Source organism: Pseudophryne corroboree, chromosome 3 (genome assembly GCF_028390025.1).
Source record: "Pseudophryne corroboree isolate aPseCor3 chromosome 3, aPseCor3.hap2, whole genome shotgun sequence".
NCBI classification, from domain to species: domain Eukaryota; kingdom Metazoa; phylum Chordata; class Amphibia; order Anura; family Myobatrachidae; genus Pseudophryne; species Pseudophryne corroboree.
In genome coordinates this window covers 621,704,664-621,729,975 of record NC_086446.1, presented here as the reverse complement: position 1 = coordinate 621,729,975, position 25,312 = coordinate 621,704,664, and the positions used below count along the sequence as shown (strand labels likewise).

Sequence of the window (25,312 nt, the reverse complement as noted above, 5' to 3'; positions counted from 1 at the left end):
GCCCGAGAGGTCTCGGCTTTACAACTTTGCCGAGCAGCTACTTGGTCAGGGGCAAACACGTTTGCAAAATTCTACAAATTTGATACCCTGGCTGAGGAGGACCTGGAGTTCTCTCATTCAGTGCTGCAGAGTCATCCGCACTCTCCCGCCCGTTTGGGAGCTTTGGTATAATCCCCATGGTCCTTACGGAGTTCCCAGCATCCACTAGGACGTTAGAGAAAATAAGAATTTACTCACCGACCGGTAATTCTATTTCTCGTAGTCCGTAGTGGATGCTGGGCGCCCATCCCAAGTGCGGTTTATCTGCAATACTTGTACATAGTTATTGTTAACTAAATCGGGTTATTGTTGAGCCATCTGTTGAGAGGCTCTATTGTTTCATACTGTTAACTGTGTTTCATATCACGAGTTGTACGGTGTGATTGGTGTGGCTGGTATGAGTCTTACCCGGGATTCAAAATCCTTCCTTATTGTGTACGCTCGTCCGGGCACAGTACCTAACTGAGGCTTGGAGGAGGGTCATAGTGGGAGGAGCCAGTGCACACCAGGTAGTCTAAGATCTTTCTAGAGTGCCCAGCCTCCTTCGGAGCCCGCTATTCCCCATGGTCCTTACGGAGTTCCCAGCATCCACTACGGACTACGAGAAATAGAATTACCGGTGAGTAAATTCTTATTTTTCCATATTTTGGAATAATTGCATACCATAATGATATATCATGGCGATGGGACCCAAGTCTAAGCACAGAATGCATTTATGTTTCATATACACCTTATACACATAGCCGGAAGGTAATTTTAGCCAATATTGTTAATAACTTTGTGCATTAAGCAAAGTGTGTGTACATTCACACAATAGGTTTATGTTTCATACACAGCCTTTCTCTGACGTCCTAGTGGATGCTGGGTACTCCGTAAGGACCATGGGGTATAGACGGGCTCCGCAGGAGACTGGGCACTCTTAAAAGAAAGATTAGGTACTATATCTGGTGTGCACTGGCTCCTCCCTCTATGCCCCTCCTCCAGACCTCAGTTAGTATCTGTGCCCGGCCAGAGCTGGATGCACCCTAGGAGCTCTCCTGAGCTTCCTAGAAAAGAAAGTATTTGTTAGGTTTTTTATTTTCAGTGAGATCTGCTGGCAACAGACTCACTGCTACGTGGGACTGAGGGGAGAGAAGCGAACCTACCTGCTTGCAGCTAGCTTGGGCTTCTAAGGCTACTGGACACCCTTAGCTCCAGAGGGATCGAACACAGGCCCATTCCTCGGTCGTCCGGTCCCGGAGCCGCGCCGCCGTCCCCCTTGCAGAGCCAGAAGAACGAAGAGAAGTTGAAAATCGGCGGCTGAAGACTCCGGTCTTCATTAAGGTAGCGCACAGCACTGCAGCTGTGCGCCATTGCTCCCTTAGCACACCACACACTCCGGTCACTGGGTGCAGGGCGCTGTGGGGGGGGGCACCCTGGGCAGCAGTTAGATTACCTTACTTGGCGAAAAGCACATAATACAGTCTGATAAACTGTATATGTGCATTAACCCCCGCCATTAAAGTACATAAAAGGACAGAAGCCCGCCGCTGAGGGGGCCGGGCCTTCTTCTTCAGCACACCGGCGCCATTTTCTCTTCACAGCTCAGCTGGAAGGAAGCTCCCCAGGCTCTCCCCTGCAGTATCCTGGTACACAAAGGGTAAAAAAGAGAGGGGGGGCACATAAATTTAGGCGCAAAACTGTGTATATAAGCTGCTATAGGGGAAAAATCACTCAGTTTAGTGTACATCCCTGTATTATATAGCGCTGTGGTGTGTGCTGGCATACTCTCTCTCTGTCTCTCCAAAGGGCCTGGTGGGGGAACTGTCTTCAAATAGAGCATCCCTTGTGTGTGTGTGGTGTGTCGGTACGCGTGTGTCGACATGTCTGAGGTAAAAGGCTCCTCTAAGGAGGTGATAGAGCGGATATGTGTGTGGGAGGGTGTCTCCGTCGACACCTGTTTGGATATGTGTAAGTGCTGAGGTAAAATTATTGCACAAAAGGTTAGGGAACAGAAAGGAAATCTACCCTGCTCTGTCCCTATGTCATAGAGTCCTTCAGAGTCTCTCTATGTTCACTATCCAAAATAACAAAGTATCGACACAGAGTTTAACTCCACTGTCGACTACGATAATGCAAAGTTACAGCCAAGAGGGCTAAAAAATATTCAATATATGATTATTGGAATAAAAGATGATTTGCATATCACTGATGACTCATCTGTCCCTGACACGAGAGTACACATGTTAAGGGGAAGAATGCTGAGGTAAATTTCCCTCCTCTCATGAGGAAAAAGAGCGGGAATCTCCAGACAAGAGACGGCAGCTTCCCACAAGAGAATTCTCAGGCTGTATCCTTTCCCCACTAGGGCCAGGATGTGTTGAGAATATTCCCCTTGGGTGTCCTGTTTGCACTAGCTATTCTCAGGGATCCTGCAGATAGTGTGGACATTCTAGTATACTACCCAGACCGGCGATTGTGTCGGCATGGGTTTATAGCGCTGTGGCAGCGTGGACAGGTACCTTATCAGCAGAGATTGAGACCCTAGTATGCATATAAATATTTTAAGATGCTGTCTTAAGTGATAGATATATAATTATAAAGCATGCCCAAAGGGACATGAGTATACTGGGTCCTAGAGACAAAAGCTATGTCGATTTCTGCTTGACGTGTCCTGTAGAATATACACTGGACAGATGATGCCGACTTAAGAGGCATATGGAAGGCTGAGGATTGTGTGGAGAAAGGTTCTCGGGCCTGGTCTCCACAGCTATAGCTGGTAATTCTGATATTTTGCCTTATATTCCTGCACAGCCTAGGAAAGCACGACATTATTAAATGCAGCTTTTCGAATAAAGAAACAAGGAAGTCTGAGGTGCGTCCTTTCTTGTCAGAGCCGGGGGCAGAGGAAAGAAGCTGTACAACACAGCTAGTCCCCAGGAACAGAAGTCCTCCCCGGCCTCTACAAAAATCCACCGCATGTCGCTGGGGCTCCACAGGCGGAGCTAGGCCCGGTTGGGACACGCCTTCGTAAGTTCAGCCACAAGTGGGTTCACTCCCTGTTAGATCCCTGGGCAATAGAAATTGTATCGCAGGGATACAGGCTGGACTGTGAGAAGATGCCCCCTCACTGAGGACCCAGCGGGCTTCCCCCCAAGAGAGGGAGCCAGTGTTAACTGCAATTCGTAAGTTGTATCTTCAACAGGTGGTGGTCAAGGGTCCCCTCCTTCAACAAGAGGGTGTTATTATTCGACCATGTTATAATCCCGAAACCAGACGGTTCGGTTAGACCCATATTGTATTAAAATCCCTGAACATATACCTGAAAAGGTTCAGGTTCAAGATGGAATCGCTAAGAGCGGTCATTGCAAGCCTGAAATTAATCGGGACATAAGGGATGCATACCTTCGTGTCCCCATTTATCCACCTCATCAGGCGTACCTCAGAATTGCGGTACGGGATTGTCATTACCAATTTCACCAAGGTAATGGCGGATATGATGGTGCTCCTGCGGAAGCAAGGTGTCACTGTTATCACATACTTGGATGATCTCCTCATAAAAGCGAGATCAAGAGAGCAGTTGCTGGACAGCGTATCACCTTCTCTGGAAGTGAAACGGCAACACGACTGGATTCTATATATTCCGAAGTCGCAGTTGGCTCCTACAGCTCATCTGCCTCGCCTAGGCATGATCCTAGACACAGACCAGAAGAGGGTTTATCTCCCGATAGAGAGAGCTCAGGAGCTCATGACACTGGTCAGGAATCCATTGAAAACCAAAACAGGTGTCAGTGCATCACTGCACTCGAGTCCTGGGAAGGATGATGGCATCATACGAGGCCATCCCCTTCGGCTGGTTCCATGCAAGGACAATGGAACTTACTGGACAAGTGGTCCGGATCACATCTTCAGATGCATCGGTTAATCACCCTATCCCCCAGGGCCAGGGTGTCTCTGCTGTGGTGGCTGCGGAGTGCTCACCTTCTCGAGGGCCGCAGATTCGGCATTCAGGACTGGGTCCTGGTGACCACGGATGCAAGCCTCCGAGGGTGGGGGGCAGTTACACAGGGAAGAAAATTCCAAGGTTTGTGGTCAAGCCAACAGATTTGCCTTCACATCAATATCCTGGAACTAAGGGCCATATACAACGCCCTAAGTCAAGCGGAGTTCCTGCTTCGCGACCAACCGGTTCTGATCCAGTCAGACCGCAGGGGCTCATGTAAACCGCCAGGGCGGCACAAGGAGCAGGGTGGCGAGGGTAGAAGCCACCAGAATTCTTCGCTGGGCGGAGAATCAAGTAAGCGCACTGTCAGCAGTGTTCATTCCGGGAGTGGACACGACCTCCACCCGGGAAAGTGGTGACTTCATCAGGAAGTCTTCACGCAGTTTTGCAAATTGATGGAAACTGCCTCAGGTGGACTACATGGCGTCCCACCTCAATAAAAAGATAAAAAAGGTTTTACGCTGGGTCAAGGGACTCTCAGGCGATAGCTGTGGTCGCACTAGTAACACTGTGGGTGTTCCAGTCGGTCTATATATTCCCTCCTCTTCCTCTCAGACCCAAGGGCTGAGAATTGTAATAAACGGAGGAGTGTGAACAATATTCTTTGCTCCGGATTGGCCAAGAAGGACTCGGTACCCGGAACTGCAAGAAATGCTCTCAGAGGACCCATGGCCTCTGCCTCTCAGTCAGGACATGTTGCAACAGGGACCCTGTCTGATCCAAGACTTACCACGGCTGCGTTGGACGGCATGGCGGTTGAACGCCGGATCCTAGCGGAAAAGGGCATTCCGGATGCAGTTATTCCTACGCTGATAAAGGCTAGGAAAGACGTGACAGCAAGACTTTTTCACTGTATATGGCGAAAATAGGTTGCTTGGTGTGTGGCCGGGAAGGCCCTACAGAGGAATTCCAGGGGGGTCGATTCCTGCACTTCCTACAGTCAGGAGTGACTATGGGCCTAAAATTAGGATCCATAAAGGCCAAGATTTCGGCCCTATCCCTTTTTCTCTCTCAAAAAGAACTGGCTTCACTGCCTGAAGTTCGGACGTTGTTACAGGGGTGCTGCATATTCAGCCCCTTTTGTGCCTCCAGTGGCACCTTGGGATCTTAACGTGTGTTGGATTCCTAAAATCCCACTGGTTTGAGCCACTTAAGACCGTGGAGCTAAAATATCTCACGTGGAAAGTGGTCATGCTTTTGGCCTTAGTTTGGACTAGGCGTGTGTCAGAATTGGCGGCTTTGTCATGTAAAAGCCCATATCTGATCTTCCATATGGAAAGGGCAGAATGGAGGACTCGTCCCCAATTTCTCCCTTTGGTGGTATCATCGTTTCATTTGAACCAACCTATTGTGGTGCCTGCGGCTACTAGGGACTTGGAGGATTCCAAGTTGCTGGACGTAGTCCGGGCTCTGAAACTTTTTGTTTCCAGGACGGCTAGAGTCAGAAAAACTGACTCGCTATTTATCCTGCATGCACCCAACAAGCTGGGTGCTCCTGCTTCAAAGCAGACTATTGCTCGCTGGATCTGTAGCACGATTCAGCTTGCACATTCTGCGGCTGGACTGCCGCATCCTAAATTAGTAAAAGCCCATTCCACGAGGAAGGTGGGCTCTTCTTGGGCGGCTGCCCGAGGGGTCTCGGCTTTACAACTTTGCCGAGCTGCTACTTGGTCGGGTTCAAACACTTTTGCAAAATTCTACAAGTTTGATACCCTGGCTGAGGAGGACCTTGAGTTTGCTCATTCGGTGCTGCAGAGTCATCCGCACTCTCCCGCCCGTTTGGGAGCTTTGGTATAATCCCCATGGTCCTTACGGAGTACCCAGCATCCACTAGGACGTCAGAGAAAATAAGAATTTACTCACCGGTAATTCTATTTCTCGTAGTCCGTAGTGGATGCTGGGAGCCCGTCCCAAGTGCGGACTCTCTGCAATACATGTATATAGTTATTGCTTAACTAAAGGATTATTGTATGAGCCATCTGTTGAGAGAGGCACAGTTATTGTTCATACTGTTAACTGGGTATAGTTATTACGAGTTGTACGGTGTGATTGGTGTGGCTGGTATGAGTCTTACCCTGGATTCAAAATCCTTTCCTAGTAATGTCAGCTCTTCCGGGCACAGTTTCCCTAACTGAGGTCTGGAGGAGGGGCATAGAGGGAGGAGCCAGTGCACACCAGATATAGTACCTAATCTTTCTTTTAAGAGTGCCCAGTCTCCTGCGGAGCTCGTCTATACCCCATGGTCCTTACGGAGTACCCAGTATCCACTACGGACTACGAGAAATAGAATTACCGGTGAGTAAATTCTTATTTTAATACAATATTTTTAATAACTGTGTAGTAAACAAAGTTTGTGTACATTGAGCCATCAGAAAACAAAGTTTCTGCAGCGGGGTACACTGGTATTCCACAGGGAATAACATTGGGGGTGTAGAGTTGGATCTCGATCCGAGGCACCAACAGGCTAAAGCTTTGACTGTTCCCAGGATGCATTGCACCGCCTCCTCTATAGCCCCGCCTCCAGGCACTGGAGATCAGTTTGTAAGTTGGTACCTGCATAGCAGGTCACTGACAGGGGACTGCGCTAGGCAGCCCTGAAAAGAGCTTTTTAGGAAGACTTCAAGGGCCGCAGCACTTTCTATGACATTCTGACATGCTGTGCTGCAGCTCCATCACCTCCCCCAGCAGAACTGCATACTCCCGCGGTCTGGTTCCCGGGTACTTGTAGCGGAGGCGCACCGGACTTCAGGCACACACCGCTGACGCTTTCCTAGATCGCGTGGCTGCACATTAGGGAGGAGGTAAGAGGGTCCCCAAGGTGGGACCCGCCGAAAATCGCTGTTCGGTTGCGGTCCCAGGAGACGGACCATGCCGCTGGCGTGGACACTTTACTGCACAGGGACCCCACTATATCCACCAGGGCAGTGAGCACAGGCCGGATTTACTAAAATCCGTTTAATATAGGCTCCATAGTACCCTGTGGTGAGGCCCAGCATAGGGGATAAGGCGCTGACCTGTAGCCTCTCCCCCAGCTTCGGGCGCCATCTACTGCTGGTGTTCCCACACTGAAACCGCATTTCTCTCTCCCTCACTCCCTGACAGAGATTATGGCGCCATCTTCACTACTAGCTGGGCTGATCTCCGGGACTGCAGGGCTCTGTTTCCTCTGTAAAGCCGCCTGTCTCTTCAGCACTGCATTTACAGGCTCTTAAGTATTCCACATGTCATTTTAGACAGTGTTAGTTAAGAACAAGTGTACTGCTATATGAATATTTAGTACAAGTATTCTGTGATATACATCCAGTATCTACTGTGCATTGTTATATCTATACTCATACATATTTATATGTAGTTTTATAGTCCAATGCAGTGTTATTGTTTATATGTAATAACTTCTGCACTGTACATGTGACTGAGTGTGCCTGTAGTTGTGTGGGATTCCATTCTCCTATATCACATATTGCTATCACTATATTCTGTACCCTGAGGAGCTAAGTGCCAACACGGCTGTTGGCGGCACCCGGATCACTCCCTCCTGCCTCTTGTGACTTTATTTGAAGCTCCGGGTGTGTACATTGGACTCCCTGACAGGGGATCCTAGGCAGGCACCGGGCTGAGGTAATTCACGGTTTTTGGGAGTTCTGCTTCATGGACAATACTGGCACCATGGATTTACCTGAGGAGGAAGTTTTAGCTGCTGGTACAGGCGCTGAGTGCCATACACCCAGTCAACCTGCAGCACCTGTGGCCAATCATGACCCACCCTGGGCAGCGTTCTCAAGTCTGCTGACTACACTTTTGACACGTCTTACGCCCCCCTGTGGGGCCTCTTGTGCCATTGCAGCCACATATTGTCCCTGTAGTTAATCCGCCATTGGCGGATACTTTGTCTACCCAATTACAACAATTAAATCAGTCTTTGTTTAGACAAAAGTCTACCCCACGCTCCTCTGGGTCCAAGGGGTCATCTAAACGGGCCATTTCTTCCTCACACTCCACTAATATTTCAGATAATTCTTCCGATGAGGATGGGGAATATACTGATCCATCAGACACTGATAGTTGCTTCTGATGAGGAATCTACAACCCAGGTTGATGTTCCTGACTTAGTGGAGGCTTTTAAGCTAATTCTTCAAATAGATGATGACATTGAGCCTACTACTGCATCCAAGAAACCTGATAAGTTCAAATGTCAGAAGGTTGCTAAAGTAGTCTTACCACATTCTGACCATTTAATTGAATATACGTCAGGAATCCTGGTCGTCTCCAGGAAAGAAATTTTTCCTGTCTAAAAAGTGTCACGATCCGGGTATCTGGACGCCATTTCTTACCCATCAGATGCCTCCTAAGGCTGGCTCAGCGCTCCAGGACCGGATCCCATCTGTTATCCTAATGTTCACATTCCTGCATCCTCTCCTGTCTCTCTGAGACGCTGTCACAGTAACGCCTTATTACATCTGGCATGGCGTCTCCCGCGGCCTCCGCCGCCGTCCCTGAGCTTCTGCATGCAGAGTGTCAGAGTGGCGATTACGTCAGCCGCGGCCTCCGCTGTGTCCGCGTGGTTGGATGTGCACTTGTCAGCCTGGCGTCTCCTGTCTCCAGTGGCCGGCGCCGCCATTACTGTTTTCATTACCACATGGATTACAAACCAAACTTCCCTCCAAGTGTCTGCATGGGCGCAGCCATCTTGGATTCTGTCAGCTGATCATTTCCTCCAATCTGTTGTCAGTATTGTTAATCTGCATAATTGCCTAGCCAATCCCTTCCTTGCTGCAGGTATAAATACACTGTGCCTGAGCAAGGAAGGCGTCAGTGCTTTGGTTGTCAAACCTAGTTCCTGTTTGTCTCTCTCCTGTGATTGTCTTCCAGGTTCCAGCTCCTGTCTCAAGACTTCCACCATAGAGACCCGCACCAGCATTCCACCTGCGGTGTAGCCTGACTCTCCAATCTATTGTGGATTCATCTGTTTCCAGCTACAACATTACCTGCTTCCAGCTCAGCTTCCAGCAGAGTACAGCTTCCCTTAAAGGGCCGGTGTCCTTTCTACACTTTACCACTCTCCACCGGTATTATTATTTCTCCGCTCTCAAGTTCTACATTTCAGTTCATATTTCATCGCTCCCAAGTTCATTTATTATTTAACTGGTTCCAGCCAGTATCCACTCCGTGCTAACAACAGTCTGGTTCCAGCCAGTATCCACAGCAGCTGTTTTACCTTCAGCAACCCAGCTTTTCCTGGAACACCAGCTGGCACAATCCTGGGTTATCTCCATTGCTACAGTCGGGCCTGGTAAGGACTTTCCATCTAGAAGATCATAAGAACTATCTCACACTACCAGTGCCCTGTGGCTCCGGCCATCCTGTAGTACCCAGGAACTGTATTTATTATTTGCTGACTTTTACGTTTTCTTTTACTGCTGCTGTGTTGCGGAGTTGTCATAATAAACATCATTGACTTTTATCTAAGTTGTCGTGGTCACGCCTTCGGGCAGTTATTATTCATGTTACTTACATGTCCAGGGGTCTGATACAACCTCCCAGGTTCCGGTACATCTCAGCCCCTACAACTGAGGCTGCCTCCCGTCAGATCAGGCCCTCAGTTGTGACAGTAAGCACTGACCAAATGAATCCAGCCGGAGACCAGGATCAAGCGGCCAGGCCGATGCAAGAACTGGCAGCCCGACTAGAACATCAGGAGGCTGCACAGGGCCACATCATCCGCTGTCTCCAGGATCTCTCTACTCGGCTGGATGGGATTCAGACAACTCTCCGTGGATCAGGCGCATCTGGTGCGTCAACCACAGTAACTCCAGCTATAACCCCACCCACCTTACCCATTTCTGCTCCACGTCTTCATCTTCCAACGCCAGCAAAATTTGACGGATCTCCAAGATTCTGCAGGGGATTTCTCAACCAGTGTGAGATTCAGTTTGAGCTACAACCTGGCAATTTTCCCAGTGACCGTACAAAAATTGCCTACATCATCTCTCTTCTCAGTGGCTCCGCCCTTGACTGGGCATCACCGTTATGGGAGAGGTCCGACACCCTGCTATCTTCTTACACGGTATTCGTGTCAACATTCAGGAGCATCTTCGACGAGCCAGGCCGGGTAACCTCAGCTTCATCCGAGATTCTCCGTTTACGCCAGGGGTCACGTACTGTAGGACAATATCTGATACAGTTCCAGATCCTGGCATCCGAACTGGCATGGAACGACGAGGCCCTGTATGCTGCATTCTGGCATGGCTTATCTGAGCTTATTAAAGATGAGTTAGCTACCAGAGACTTACCTTCTAAGTTAGATGAGCTAATCTCACTCTGCACGAAAGTTGATTTACGTTTCAGAGAGAGAGCAACTGAGCGTGGAAGATCATCTGCTCCAAAATCTTCTGCTCCTCCTCCTCGTCAACTGTCACCATCTAAAGATGAGCCCATGCAAATTGGCCGTTCCCGTTTAACTCCTGCTGAGCGCCGAAGACGTCTCTCTGAGTCTCTTTGTCTTTACTGTGCAGCTCCGTCTCACACCATCAATGCTTGTCCCGAACGTCCGGGAAAACTCCAAACCCTAGCTCGCCCAGGAGAGGGCCGGCTAGGAGTAATGATCTCCTCTCCATCTCCTCATGATTGTAATCTCCCAGTCTCGCTTCAAGTTGCTCAACGTTATCGGAACGTCATTGCTCTCCTTGATTCCGGAGCAGCTGGGAACTTTATTACTGAAGCCTATGTTAAACGGTGGTCCCTACCCACCGAGAGACTTCCTTCCTCCGTTTCCTTAACTGCCGTGGATGGCAGTAAAATTTTTGATACTGTTATTGCTCTAAGGACTCTACCAGTTCGTCTGAGAGTGGGAGTTCTTCATTCCGAACTTATTTCACTTTTAGTGATTCCAAGAGCCACACATCCTGTGGTCCTGGGCCTTCCATGGCTCCGTCTTCACAATCCTACAATTGATTGGACGACTACGCAAATCCTGGCATGGGGTTCCTCCTGTGCAGAGACATGTTTGTTTAAAGTATTGCCTGTCTGTTCTTCCTCCCCCAGGTCGTCTGATGTTCCACCTCCTCCATATCAAGATTTCACGGATGTGTTCAGTAAAGCTTCTGCTGATATCCTTCCTCCTCATAGAGAATGGGACTGCCCGATTGATCTCGTTCCAGGGAAGGTTCCACCTCGAGGCCGAACTTATCCGTTGTCTCTGCCTGAGACGCATTCTATGGAGGAATACATTAAAGAGAACCTAGCAAAGGGGTTCATTCGACCTTCTTCTTCCCCAGCCGGCGCAGGCTTCTTTTTTGTAAAAAAGAAAGATGGTGGTCTGCGGCCGTGCATCGACTACAGAGGTTTGAACGACATTACCATCAAGAACCGTTATCCTTTACCCCTGATTACTGAGCTCTTTGACAGAGTTAGCGGAGCTACCATCTTTACAAAGCTGGACTTGCGAGGTGCATACAATCTCATCCGGATCCGTGAGGGTGACGAGTGGAAGACCGCCTTTAACACCCGTGACGGACATTATGAGTACCTCGTCATGCCCTTCGGATTGAGCAATGCTCCAGCTGTCTTCCAGCATTTTGTCAATGAGATTTTCAGAGACATTCTATACCGTCATGTCATGGTCTATCTAGACGATATCCTCATTTTTGCCAACGATTTAGAGGAACATCGTTTTTGGGTTAAAGAGGTTCTGTCCCGTCTCCGTGTCAATCATCTCTATTGCAAATTAGAAAAATGCGTCTTTGAAGTCAAGTCCATTCCGTTTCTAGGGTACATTGTGTCCGGTTCCGGACTAGAGATGGATCCTGAGAAACTACAATCAATTCAGAATTGGCCGGTACCCTTAACCCTCAAAGGGGTCCAGGGGTTCTTAGGGTTCGCCAATTATTACCGAAAGTTTATACGAGACTTTTCCACCATTGTGGCGCCTATTACTGCTTTCACCAAGAAGGGTGCTAACCCGTCCAAGTGGTCTGAAGAAGCCATGCAAGCTTTTCATCTTTTAAAACAGAGGTTCATCTCTGCGCCTGTCCTGAAACAGCCTGACATCGACTCTCCTTTCATCCTAGAGGTGGATGCCTCCTCCGTTGGAGTAGGAGCGGTGTTATCTCAGAGGGCTAAAGATGGCCATTTACATCCTTGCAGTTTCTTCTCCCGGAAGTTCTCCCCAGCTGAGCGCAACTATGCCATTGGCGACCAGGAGTTGCTAGCCATCAAGCTCGCTCTAGAAGAGTGGAGGTATCTGTTGGAGGGAGCTTCTCATTTAATCACCATACTTACAGACCACAAGAACCTTTTATACCTGAAGGGCGCACAATGTCTCAACCCTCGTCAGGCCAGATGGGCACTTTTCTTTTCCAGGTTCGACTTTAAACTCCAGTTCTGTCCGGGCTCTCAGAATCGCAAGGCCGATGCCCTTTCCCGCTCATGGGAGCAAGAAAATGAGTCAGAGTCTTCAGACAAGCATCCTATTATAAATCCGTTGGCATTCTCCACGGTAGGGATGGACTCTACGCCCCCATCAGGGAAAAGTTTTGTGAAGCCGATGCTAAGGAAGAAGCTCATGCATTGGGCCCATGCTTCCCGTTTTGCCGGACATACAGGTATCCAAAAAACCCTGGAGTTTATCTCTAGGTCCTATTGGTGGCCAACTCTGAAAAAGGACGTCTTGGAGTTTATTGCATCTTGCCCAAAGTGTGCCCAACATAAAGTATCCCGCCAGTCGCCTGCGGGGCAACTGGTTCCACTATCCGTTCCCCGTCGACCATGGACCCATTTGTCGATGGATTTCATTACAGACTTACCCATGTGCAACAAGTTCAATACCATCTGGGTGGTAGTTGACCGGTTCACCAAGATGGCACACTTCATTCCTCTCACCGGTCTTCCGTCAGCTTCCAAGTTGGCTCAAGTATTCATACAAGAGATCTTCCGACTCCACGGTCTTCCTGAAGAAATTATCTCAGATCGAGGAGTTCAATTCACAGCCAAATTCTGGCGAAGTTTATGTCAAGTCCTCCAAGTCAAGCTAAAGTTTTCCACGGCTTACCATCCTCAGACCAATGGTCAAACCGAGAGGGTGAATCAGGACTTGGAGGCCTTCCTCCGCATCTATGTGTCCTCCTCTCAAGATGACTGGGTTCAATTACTTCCCTGGGCCGAGTTCTGTCATAACAACCAGTATCATTCTTCATCTGCTTCAACACCATTCTTCACTAACTTTGGATTCCACCCTAAAGTCCCTGAGTTCCAACCGCTTCCAGCAACTTCTGTTCCCGCAGTGGATATCACCTTGCATCAGTTTGCCAATATCTGGAAGAGCGTACGATCAGCTCTGCTCAAGGCATCGTTCAGGTACAAGAAGTTTGCGGATAAGAAGCGTCGAGCAGTTCCTGCTCTCAAGGTGGGTGATCGGGTATGGTTATCCACGAAGAATTTGAGGTTAAGAGTTCCCAGTATGAAGTTTGCACCTCGCTATATCGGTCCTTTTAAGATTGAACAAGTCATCAATCCTGTTGCTTACAGACTTCAGTTGCCTCCCTTCTTAAAAATACCCAGGACATTCCATGTTTCCCTGTTGAAACCGCTGATCTTGAATCGGTTTCATTCCTCACTTCCTCCAACTCCGAAAGTCCAAACTCAACGAGGCGTTGAGTATGAAGTAGCCAAGGTCCTGGACTCACGTCACCGTTACGGTCAACTACAGTATCTTATTGACTGGAAGGGTTACGGCCCTGAGGAACGTTCATGGACCAATGCTTCTGATGTCCATGCTCCTGCCTTGGTCCGGAGATTCCATTCCAAGTTTCCTCAAAAGCCAAAGAAGTGTCCTGGGGCCACTCCTAAAGGGGGGGGTGCTGTCACGATCCGGGTATCTGGACGCCATTTCTTACCCATCAGATGCCTCCTAAGGCTGGCTCAGCGCTCCAGGACCGGATCCCATCTGTTATCCTAATGTTCACATTCCTGCATCCTCTCCTGTCTCTCTGAGACGCTGTCACAGTAACGCCTTATTACATCTGGCATGGCGTCTCCCGCGGCCTCCGCCGCCGTCCCTGAGCTTCTGCATGCAGAGTGTCAGAGTGGCGATAACGTCAGCCGCGGCCTCCGCTGTGTCCGCGTGGTTGGATGTGCACTTGTCAGCCTGGCGTCTCCTGTCTCCAGTGGCCGGCGCCGCCATTACTGTTTTCATTACCACATGGATTACAAACCAAACTTCCCTCCAAGTGTCTGCATGGGCGCAGCCATCTTGGATTCTGTCAGCTGATCATTTCCTCCAATCTGTTGTCAGTATTGTTAATCTGCATAATTGCCTAGCCAATCCCTTCCTTGCTGCAGGTATAAATACACTGTGCCCGAGCAAGGAAGGCGTCAGTGCTTTGGTTGTCAAACCTAGTTCCTGTTTGTCTCTCTCCTGTGATTGTCTTCCAGGTTCCAGCTCCTGTCTCAAGACTTCCACCATAGAGACCCGCACCAGCATTCCACCTGCGGTGTAGCCTGACTCTCCAATCTATTGTGGATTCATCTGTTTCCAGCTACAACATTACCTGCTTCCAGCTCAGCTTCCAGCAGAGTACAGCTTCCCTTAAAGGGCCGGTGTCCTTTCTACACTTTACCACTCTCCACCGGTATTATTATTTCTCCGCTCTCAAGTTCTACATTTCAGTTCATATTTCATCGCTCCCAAGTTCATTTATTATTTAACTGGTTCCAGCCAGTATCCACTCCGTGCTAACAGTCTGGTTCCAGCCAGTATCCACAGCAGCTGTTTTACCTTCAGCAACCCAGCTTTTCCTGGAACACCAGCTGGCACAATCCTGGGTTATCTCCATTGCTACAGTCGGGCCTGGTAAGGACTTTCCATCTAGAAGATCATAAGAACTATCTCACACTACCAGTGCCCTGTGGCTCCGGCCATCCTGTAGTACCCAGGAACTGTATTTATTATTTGCTGACTTTTACGTTTTCTTTTACTGCTGCTGTGTTGCGGAGTTGTCATAATAAACATCATTGACTTTTATCTAAGTTGTCGTGGTCACGCCTTCGGGCAGTTATTATTCATGTTACTTACATGTCCAGGGGTCTGATACAACCTCCCAGGTTCCGGTACATCTCAGCCCCTACAACTGAGGCTGCCTCCCGTCAGATCAGGCCCTCAGTTGTGACAAAAAGATGCTAGCTCGTTATCCTATCCCTGCGGAGTTGAGTAACAAGTGGGAAACTCCACCGCCGGTGAACTCTCATGTCGCCAGTCTTGTGGTGTCATCTACTCTGCCTGTCACCACTGTCGCCTCACTGAAGGAACCGACGGATAAGCGGGTGGAGGAATGTCTGAAGTCTATTTACTCCTTTACTGGCGCTGTACATAGACCCACTATAGCAGCCTCCTGGGCTATGTAAGGTATTGAAGCATGGGTTCAGGCAATTGAGGATGAGCTGCCTCAGGATTTTTCTGACACTGCCAGACAATATCTGTCTTATATTACCACAGCCTCCCACTATATTCAGCAGGCGGCCTCTGATGCAGGTGTAATGGCGGCCAAGGCATCTACTACGTCTATCCTGGCTCGTTGAATTATGTGGTTGAGGTCCTGGAAGGTGGACCTGGACTCCAAAAAGACCTTGGAGGTGCTCCCTTTTAAGGGAGACATCCTATTTGGGAGGATCTGAACAAGACTGTGACTGACTTGGCTGCTGCCAAGACTGCGTGTCTCCCAAATACTAATCCTTCTGTCCTGAAAGCTAAGAGTACCACCTTTCGTTCCTTTTGACCTCCAGGAAAAGCAAAGGGTCAGGCATATCCAACACAGGCTCGTGCTTCTAAAACAACTAAGCCTCCCAGGGTGGGAGTCCGACTTCTGCAGTTTGCCCAGGCCTGGTTAAAGACCACTTTGGACGCCTGGGTGCGGGAAGTTGTCTCTCACGGGTATGCAATCTCTTTCAAGAGATGTCCCCCTCGCCAGTTTTGCACAACGGTTATCCCTGCGGATCCATTAAAGGTGCAAGCTCTACACTTGGTTGTACAATCCCTCCTGGATACAGGAGTGGTAGTGCCGGTACCTCTGTCTCAGAGAGGCAGGAGTTACTGTTCGACCCTGTTTCTAGTTCCGAAGCTACATGGGTCCTTCCGGCCTATACTCAACCTCAAATCATTGAACAAGTTTGTTAGAGTATCCAAATTCCGTATGGAAACTCTGCGCTCTATAGTGCTGGCCATGGAACCTGAAGACTATATGGTATCCCTGGACATACAGGATGCTTACCTGCACATACCTATTGCCATGTCGCATCAGCAATATCTGCGGTTTGCTTTTGGCAACCTCCATTATCAATTCCAGGCACTGCCTTTTGGATTGGCCACGGCCCCTCGGATCTTCACCAAGGTCATGGCCATGATGACGGCTCTTCTTCGCCGTCAGGGTATCAGGATCCTGCCATATCTGGACGACTTGCTGATCCTGGCGAACACCCAAGAGGTTCTCCTCAGTCATCTGGAAGTTGCGGTTCAATTCCTACAAGCCCACGGGTGGCTCATCAACTGGAAAAAGTCCTCGCTGGTCCCTGCTCGGAGCATGGTGCACCTGGGGGCACTACTGGTCACACACAACCAACGATTGTTTTTGTCTGCAGAGAAAATCCTGAAACTTCAGGACAGGATCAGATATTTCCTCACTCGCCCAAGAGTGTCGATACACTTGGCGATGCAAGTTCTAGGCCTCATGATGTCGGCTTTCGACATGGTAGAGTACACTCAATTTCATTCCCGCCCTCTGCAGAGGTTAATTCTTTCCCAGTGGGACGGCCTGCCTCATTGGATCAGGTCTCAGATGATCTCCTTGACTCTGGAGGTTCGTCTGTCACTGAGCTGGTGGCTACAGGACCAACAGTTGAGCAGGGGCCGTCCCTTCTTGATCTCCAACTGGGTCCTCCTGACAACGGATGCCAGTCTGCGGGGTTGGGGCGCCGTGTTGTAGCAACACTCTCTCCAGGGTCGGTGGACCAGGGAGGAGTCTCTCCTCCCGATAAACATTCTGGAATTGCGGGCAGTGTTCAATGCGTTGACACTGGCCCTGCCTCTAGTACGGAACGTGCCTGTTCAAGTACAATCAGACAACGCCACCACACGCACACTCTAAGCCGCATGGCAATGCTGGAAGTATCAAAAATCCTCCGTTGGGCGGAACGCCATCTGCCAGCAATATCTGCAGTGTTCATCCCTGGAGTCCTCAACTGGGAAACGGATTTCCTCAGTCGTCAAGACTTTCACGCCGGAGAGTTAAGTCTTCATCCGGAAGTCTTTCAACTCCTAGTGGACAAGTGGGGCCTACCAGACGTAGACCTGATGGCGTCTCGACACAAACACAACGTTCCGGTCCTCGGATCAAGGACAAGGGATCCTCAAGCAGCGTTCGTGGATGCACTGGCAATTCCATGGAACTTTCGGCTGCCATACATATCCCCTCCAGTGTCACTCCTGCCCAGGGTTCTACGGAAGTTTAATCAAGGAGGAGGAATACTACTTCTAGTCGCTCCATTGTGGCCCAGACAGCATTTGTTCTCAGACCTGCGGGGTCTCTCGATAGAGCGTCCTCTTCTACTTCCTCAACGCCCAGACCACCTCGTTCAGGGCCCTTGTTTCTATCCGGACCTTGCCAGGCTAACTTTGACGGCGTTGCTCTTGAAGCTTCACTCCTGAGGGCCAAGGGATTCTCTGAGACGGTTCTTCAAACTATGTTGAATGCCCGCAAACCGGCTTCTGCACGGATTTATTACAGGGTCTAGAATTCTTATTTCACATGGTGTGCTGCTAAGAATTATGATGCCTATTCATTTAGAACTTCTAGGCTTTTGGCTTTTCTGCAATAAGGCCTAGATTTAGGCCTTCGTCTGGCCTCCCTCAAGGTTCGTATAACTGCCTTGTTGGGGTGGTTTCAGAGGAAAAATGCGTCTCTTGCTGACGTTCATACTTTCATTCAGGGTGTTTTAAGGATTCAGCCTCCCTATGTCCTTCCTGTGGCTCCATGGGATCATTCTATTGTCTTAAATCCCCTGCAGGAGTCTCCATTCGAACCTCTTGAGTCTGTGGGTCTTAAATGTCTTACACTTAAGGTCGTGTTTTTATTGGCTATTGCAACTGCTAGGAGGGTGTCAGACTTCGGCGCTTTGTCCTGTCATCCACCCTTTCTGATTTTTCACCATGACCGGGCAGTTCTTCAAACTCGCCCTGGTTATCTACCGAAGGTGGTATCATCTTTTCATCTTAACCAAGAAATTGTGGTTCCGGCCTTTATCTCTTCTGGTTTGTCCTCCAAAGAGCAGTCTTTGGATGTGGTACGGGCTCTCCGTATTTACATGGAGAGGACTGCCTCTCTCAGGAGGTCAGATACCCTTTTTGTACTTTTTGTTTTTCACAAACGTGGCTGGCCTACGAATAAGCAGATCTTTTCCAGATGGATTAGAATGGTGATTGCACAAGCATATGCGCAGGCTGATCTCCCAGCTCCTGCTGCTATCAAAGCCCATTCTACTCGGTCTGTTGGACCTTCTTGGGCTGCCCACCGAGGCGCGTCCGCTGAACAATTCTGCAAGGCGGCTACGTGGTCCTCAGTGAACACGTTCATCAGGTTCTATGCCTTCGATACGTCCTCCTCCCAGGATGCTTCCTTTAGACGCTGGGTTCTTGTACCCGCTATAGTGCGTCCCCTCCCATGAGGAACTGCTTTAGGACATCCCCGATGTTAGTCCCTGTGGAATGCCAATGTACACCGCTGTAACAAAAGATTGAGACACACTATTAAAGATCTGAGAGTGATGCCGATTGAACAAGTTCCACCACTTCGAAGAGGAGGTGATAGAAACAATCTTTTGTTACAGAAAGAGTGCAAATGGATCTATAATCTAAATGCCATGACCCCCGATGGTTTAAACGAGGAACTGATTCTCACTCCTTTCCTATAGGCATTATCTCAATATTTAGCTGTCATCTAGTTATTATGGATCCCACAGGTTAGCTTAAATATAGTATTTAGATGAGTTACCCTCAGTCCATATTTATGATAATAGATGATTTTTTTTTCATTATGAGATGATTCCTGATATAGTATTGTCCTAGAATAAGCATATACTAGTGGGTACTTTGTATCCACAACGCTAAATTACTTTGAATAAGTAGCCATGAATTGGGCAACTATCATTATAAACATTATTGTTGTTATAATATGATTTTCATTGTAATGAATTGATGTTTTTGTTTAGGTTAGACTCTATTTTTTGTTATGTTTTTCCTGGGTCCGCTGCAGATCATCACGCTGTTTGGGTCGACTGTCACTCACTACACAAAGCAGGAGACTGGCAGATACAGATCGCGGACATGCCCACAGTTACCAGGAGACCAAGTGGTAATCTTCTGTACGGGGAGGACGGAGCGCGGTGCGTCACTTCCGGGTACACGCACTCTACGTCTATTCCCTGCTGCAGAGAACCTGAACTTGAGTACCAGGTACCAGAGGCAAGCGGCCGCGGGATGGCGACGCCAAGTCCCAGAGTGTGGTGAGGGGCGGCAGTTATTACAAGTGGGGTGAAATGCTATGGATCAAACACCAGGTGTTTTAAATAGCCCAGAGATGGCGCCAAAAGGGACAGCACAGGTGTTATGGTACATCATATTCAGTGTCTGACTGTGATGAGATAGATCAATGGCGTCTCCCTGGAAGAAGGTGCTATGTGCACCGAAACAGCTGTAGGAATTGCCGCCCGCTGTGCTATTTGCCATGAAGCATACAACACGCTAAGTATTAAATGCACTTTATGGATAATAAACAAAATATGAAGTATTGATGTCACTTCGAGTGGTGTGCTGGTATACATATGGGGATTGCTACATATTGTGGAGATATATATATATATATATACATAAATAATAGTGGTCGAAGTGGGGCGGTATGGTATACCGCAACTTCTTCCACTGACCCGGAAGTTTGTTTTTTTATTATATTAAATGAAAAGTGCAGCAGGAGGCGAGGGAAGTGGCCATCCTGCTGCAGATGGTGCTCCCATCCCTGCTCGGCGGCTGTGTAGATCGCTGGACTAGCTCCCAGCCGCTCACCGCCGCCCGCCACTCACAGCGCCCGCTACAAATGGCGGTCAGAGGGACCTCACCGCACCAAAGGCCTCCTTATCACCGCCGCTGCCCATGGGTGCATCTGCCGACCACAGTCAGGTAATGTTCCCCTGCTGTCACCCTCTCGCCCTGTCTTTACTGTCCCTACTGTCACTCTCTCTCTCCCTGCTGTCACTCTCCCTGCTGTCACTCTCTCTCTCCCTGCTGTCACTGTCCTTACTCTCTCTCTCCCTGCTGTCACTCTCTCCCTGCTGTCACTGTCCTCACTCTCTCTCTCTCCCTGCTGTCACTCTCTCTCACTCCCTGCTGTCACTCTCTCTCTCTCTCCCTGCTGCCACTCTCTCTCTCTCTCTCCCTGCTGCCACTCTCGCTCTCTCTCTCTCCCTGCTGCCACTCTCGCTCTCTCTCTCCCTGTCGCCACTCTCTCTCTCTCCCTGTCGCCACTCTGGCTGTCCCTGCTGTCACCCTGGCTGTCCCTGTCCCTGAATTGTGGATCATACCATGTGCTATAATGTGAATTTCAGCTCATTCAGTGTGCTGTAATGTGAATTTTGGCTCATTCAGCGTGCTATAATGTGAATTTCGGCTCATTCAGTGTGCTATGTGAATTTCGGCTCATTCAGTGTACTATAATGTGAATTTCAGCTCGTACCGTGTGCTATAAGGTGAAAGGGGCACCAGTACTAGATAGTATAAGGGGTTCTACTACACTGGACACGCCCCCTTTTTCTGGAGCGCGCGTGCCTTCGGCGTGCACATATTTGCATCCTTGACTTCTCCATACCCCCACTTCAAAATGTCCACTTCGACCAATATATATATATATATATATATACACAGACACACTAGATTTACGGACCCAGCATATACTGGGTCAGCTCAGTCCCCAGCCCCGTGCTTGGCTCCACCCAGTTCTGGAACCCCCCCATGCAAATCCTGCGTTTGCCACTGAGTACATGTGCTAAGAGGTGATGTTTTATTTAGTCACTGCTCTTTCTATATTTCTTCACTCACATTTTTCGATAGCAATAATATACATTCATACTAAAAAGGTGGCATCATTGTGTTAATTTGAGAAACCCTGTCATTCTGAAAAGTTGCTGTAGTCTTTATGCAGAAGAGGGAAATACTTTTGGCAGTGTGTGGTATGTGATAGAAAAATTGCTGGGCGTGATTGTATGTCTGAGAAAAGATTGTGAGCATTGTGTGTCAGGAAATTGAAAAGTTGGTGTCATAAATGTGTGAGGGAAGAGCTGTCGGGCAGTGAGGCATGTGATAAGCTATTGGTCAATGCTGGCATGTAGTAAACTAGTAAATGGTTGCATATCGGAGAAAATCTTAATGGATAGGGATCGATGTGAGCAAAGCTTACAGGCAGGGGATGGCATGTGGTAGAAAAGTTGCTGGGCAGGGGGACATGTCAAACAAATGCTGGTTTGCAAGAGCTGTGTGTGAGTAATACTTGTGGGCTGGTGGCTTGTGAGACTAAAGTTTGCGAGCAGAGGGTTGTAAGGGAGAAGAATAGGTAGGCAGGGGGTATGTAAAAGATTCAGATGGGCAGACGGGCATATGATCGACAAACTGGCTGTCAGGTGAGAGGAGAAACTGGTGGATGGGGGCGGGGGAGCATGTGAGAGAAAAGCAGATGGGTATATGAGGGAAAAGCTGGTAAGCAGAGAGTCAGGAGAGAGATTAGCCTAGTCGGACGTGGGGTGATTGTGAAATAAAAGTTGATGACCATTAAGGGCATTTTGTTGGAACACTCCTAAGAGCACAATGGCACCTATCTGCATTTTCCTATGCTGTATGGTGAAATCTCATCCTTTCATCCTCCCCACCGCTGTACCTGTTACCATGTCTAGAGCCTGGTTTTGAGTCACGCGCAGTTCACGGGTTCAGTAATTTTCTGCTACTGAACGTTTGTGAATAACCCTGAAGTGCCCTATGGCATATACGTTACACTGTGTGTATACACACAGGCGCAATTTCGATTGAAACGCACGGTATGAGAAATGTATTAGAAATCCACTTGGTGGTGGCTATTCAGATGCACAGAATTAGTCCATCTTATAGGCGGGTTATGTGAGTGTCGCTGAAGTGGCTCCATATACAGTCACTTACTTGCTCACACATGAAACTATAGTCCACGGAAAATCTGCACCTACCATGGGGCTGGTACAAGTTTCATTGATGCAACTGACGCACCAAGCAGTAGTATAGTGTCTGAAGATGCTGTAAGTGGACGTCTCAGTCCTTGTACAATCATTGCACGCTTGTACCCCAGGGGAAGGGTTGACACTAGCTTTACTGTATAGTCGCAGACTTGACTACGGCTAAAGCAGTTGAAGCAGCATGCGATTCAGAATAAGATCCTTTGTCTCATTTACATTGCTAGAACTCGGTGCGTCTTCACCTTTCGTGAGCATTCGTTAATAAAACAAAGACAAAATGAAGCTAAATATCTTTTGATATACATTTATTAATAGTTTTTATCACAAGTAAGTGTGACTTTATAGCTCTGCATTATAAGATAGGACATTATTGACTAACTAAGTGCATGGGTCGGTAATAAGAGAATTTGCAAATGGAGCAATTATCGAATGAATGCGCATGTGTAGCGTTCGCATTGTGCACGCGCGTGAGGTAATAGCAACAGAAAATGCATACAGATTGTAAACGCAATGCACCCGCTGTTTGACTGACAGGAAGCTGGCGTTTCTGGGTAGAAATCTGCCGTTTTCTGGGTGTGTCAGAAAAAACAGGCGTGTTTGGGGAGGGTCTCTGACACCAGTGCAGACCACTTCCAGCCCATCTCAGTCGAAGATTAGTGGCAGCCTCAGACCTACTCACATTTGCTCAGACAGCAAAGTTTCTTCGATGTTCCAGGAACTGCTTATGCATCTGCGAGTGTATAGCGACCTGCAATGTATTCGCAAATTTGTACGGGGCAATTTTTTCTTTCTGTCAGAGTGGCGCCTGTCTACTCACAGACAACTGCAATGTTTCAGATTAACGATCCATTCTGAATTGAGCCCTAAGTTTAGCCAGTGGCTCTTACAGACTTGTGCTACAAGAGGACCTTGTATGTCAAATATTGCAGGGTATGGAAGCCTTGTGATTCATTACAGAGCCTCTTTATATTCCCTCTTCAGCAAATTGAGCAGCTTTGCGAGGAATGTAGTTTGGGCACTGTCAGAACTTGATGGATTTAGCTATTCAACACTCAGGAGAGGAGAAACCATGTGGAGGGAACCCATGGGAACCCATAACTAGCAGGACTGCCCTTCCCCCTGGACATTAGGATGCTATGCATAGTTACCGGAGCAAACCATCAAATGAGCTTTATATTATAAGAAACTAATAGCTAAAGTCATCAACTTCTGACAGTACCCAAACTACATTCCTCACAAACCTGCTTAATTTACTGAAGAGGATGGTCATTAGCATTATAAAGGGAATATTTTAACTCTCAGGGATTATAAAGAGGATCTGTAATGTGACCAGTTATTTGCAAGTGATCATTATTATATTTACATCAATAGTTTCTTCTTAATCCACTAGGGGGCACTGGTGTATACAATGGCGCAGTAGTTCCCAAACTTTTTTGAATCACAGCGCCCTAGAGTATCGGAACTTTTTTCACTGCACCCCTAGGCCAAAAGTTTCTTATTGAGAATTTTAGAAAGAAAAATTAAATTAATTCAAATTGTGTTTATATGTCATCCTTCGGTTTAGTTATGTGCTGAGGGACAGGATTTGCTTCTGTTTGTCCATATATTTTATAATTGGCAGCCACTAGCACTGGTTTTGCCTATTACATTGACTATAAAGAATTTGAATTGGTGCTGGAGCACCAGTCCAAGGCACCCCTGCAAGTGCCCTGAGGCACCTTGGAGAGCCATGGCACACAGTTTCAGAACACTGCATTGGCGTATAGACAGATGATGAGTGGAGCCTGCCACTTTGTTTTGTGGTTTTTATACAGTATATACATAATCCTGAATAGTAATATTTTATTTTAGTCAAATGATAGTGTTACCAGTGCTGTCTTTCTAGAGCTTCCAATAGTAGAAGTGAACAAGATCATATTCAAAGTAGTCACGCTTCAAGTCTGCGGGCACAACCAGCAGACTCCCTTAACCTCAAACAGGTATCTGTGTGTTAGAGATGTACATGGAGTATGCATACCTCCCAACATCTTGAAGGTGGGAACAGAGACATCTGCCAGTGCTGTAGGACTACCACCGAAATTAGGGTGCGTGACCTCGCTGGAATGTTGCCATCGCGAGGCATGCCCATGATTTTCGTCACTATGGGGGCATGATCAGCACTCTGGGAGCTGCTGTCATTCCCCAGTCCTTTCTCCTGCGGCCAGTGGTTGGGATGACAGGATAGTGCCTGGAAAAATGTGACTGTCCTGACAAAATCGGAGTGGTTGGGACGTATGAGTATGTAATGACAGGAGTGATGCTGCATTTTCCTGATCAGCTTCTACAGTAGTTAGACTCTGTGACGTGCGGATACTATAGTACTAATGCATAGTTCTATGAAATGGCCTCATGTTATGTTTGTCTCTGTGATATATTTGACTCCTGTATGCTATTGCTGAGTATATAACCATATTGCTTCGACCGGTTTGTGTGGCTTGATTACACATTTATATGTAGGCTATTTGTATGACGTCACACAATGTTTGGTATGCTGTATATCAGGGGGGGCAAGGAGTATGGAAGAGGTGTAGATACGGTAAGTACTGTCATGTGACGGATTTTCTACAGTTGTAGTGATCGTGAATGTGGCTTTTAGGTTGGGGATCTGGCATATGGGCAATTCAGAATCTCACAGGGAATATAAAGGGCATCTTTAATGGGACCAGTTGGTTGCAGGTGACCTTTATCATGTTTATTTCTCTGACTCCTAGTGGATGCTGGGAACTCCGTAAGGACCATGGGGAATAGACGGGCTCCGCAGGAGACTGGGCACTCTAAAAGAAAGATTAGGTACTATCTGGTGTGCACTGGCTCCTCCCTCTATGCCCCTCCTCCAGACCTCAGTTAGAATCTGTGCCCGGCCAGAGCTGGATGCACCTAGTGGGCTCTCCTGAGCTTGCTAGAAAGAAAGTATTTGTTAGGTTTTTTATTTTCAGTGAAATCTGCTGGCAACAGACTCACTGC

The 25,312-nt window shown here is 48.2% G+C and overlaps 1 protein-coding gene across 2 annotated transcripts in view; it reads left to right on the top strand.

Annotated features, from left to right (window-relative positions):
* Nucleotides 1-25,312, top strand: part of RPP30 (ribonuclease P/MRP subunit p30) — a 129,802-nt gene that overhangs the window by 7,421 nt on the left and 97,069 nt on the right. The window lies entirely within an intron of this gene.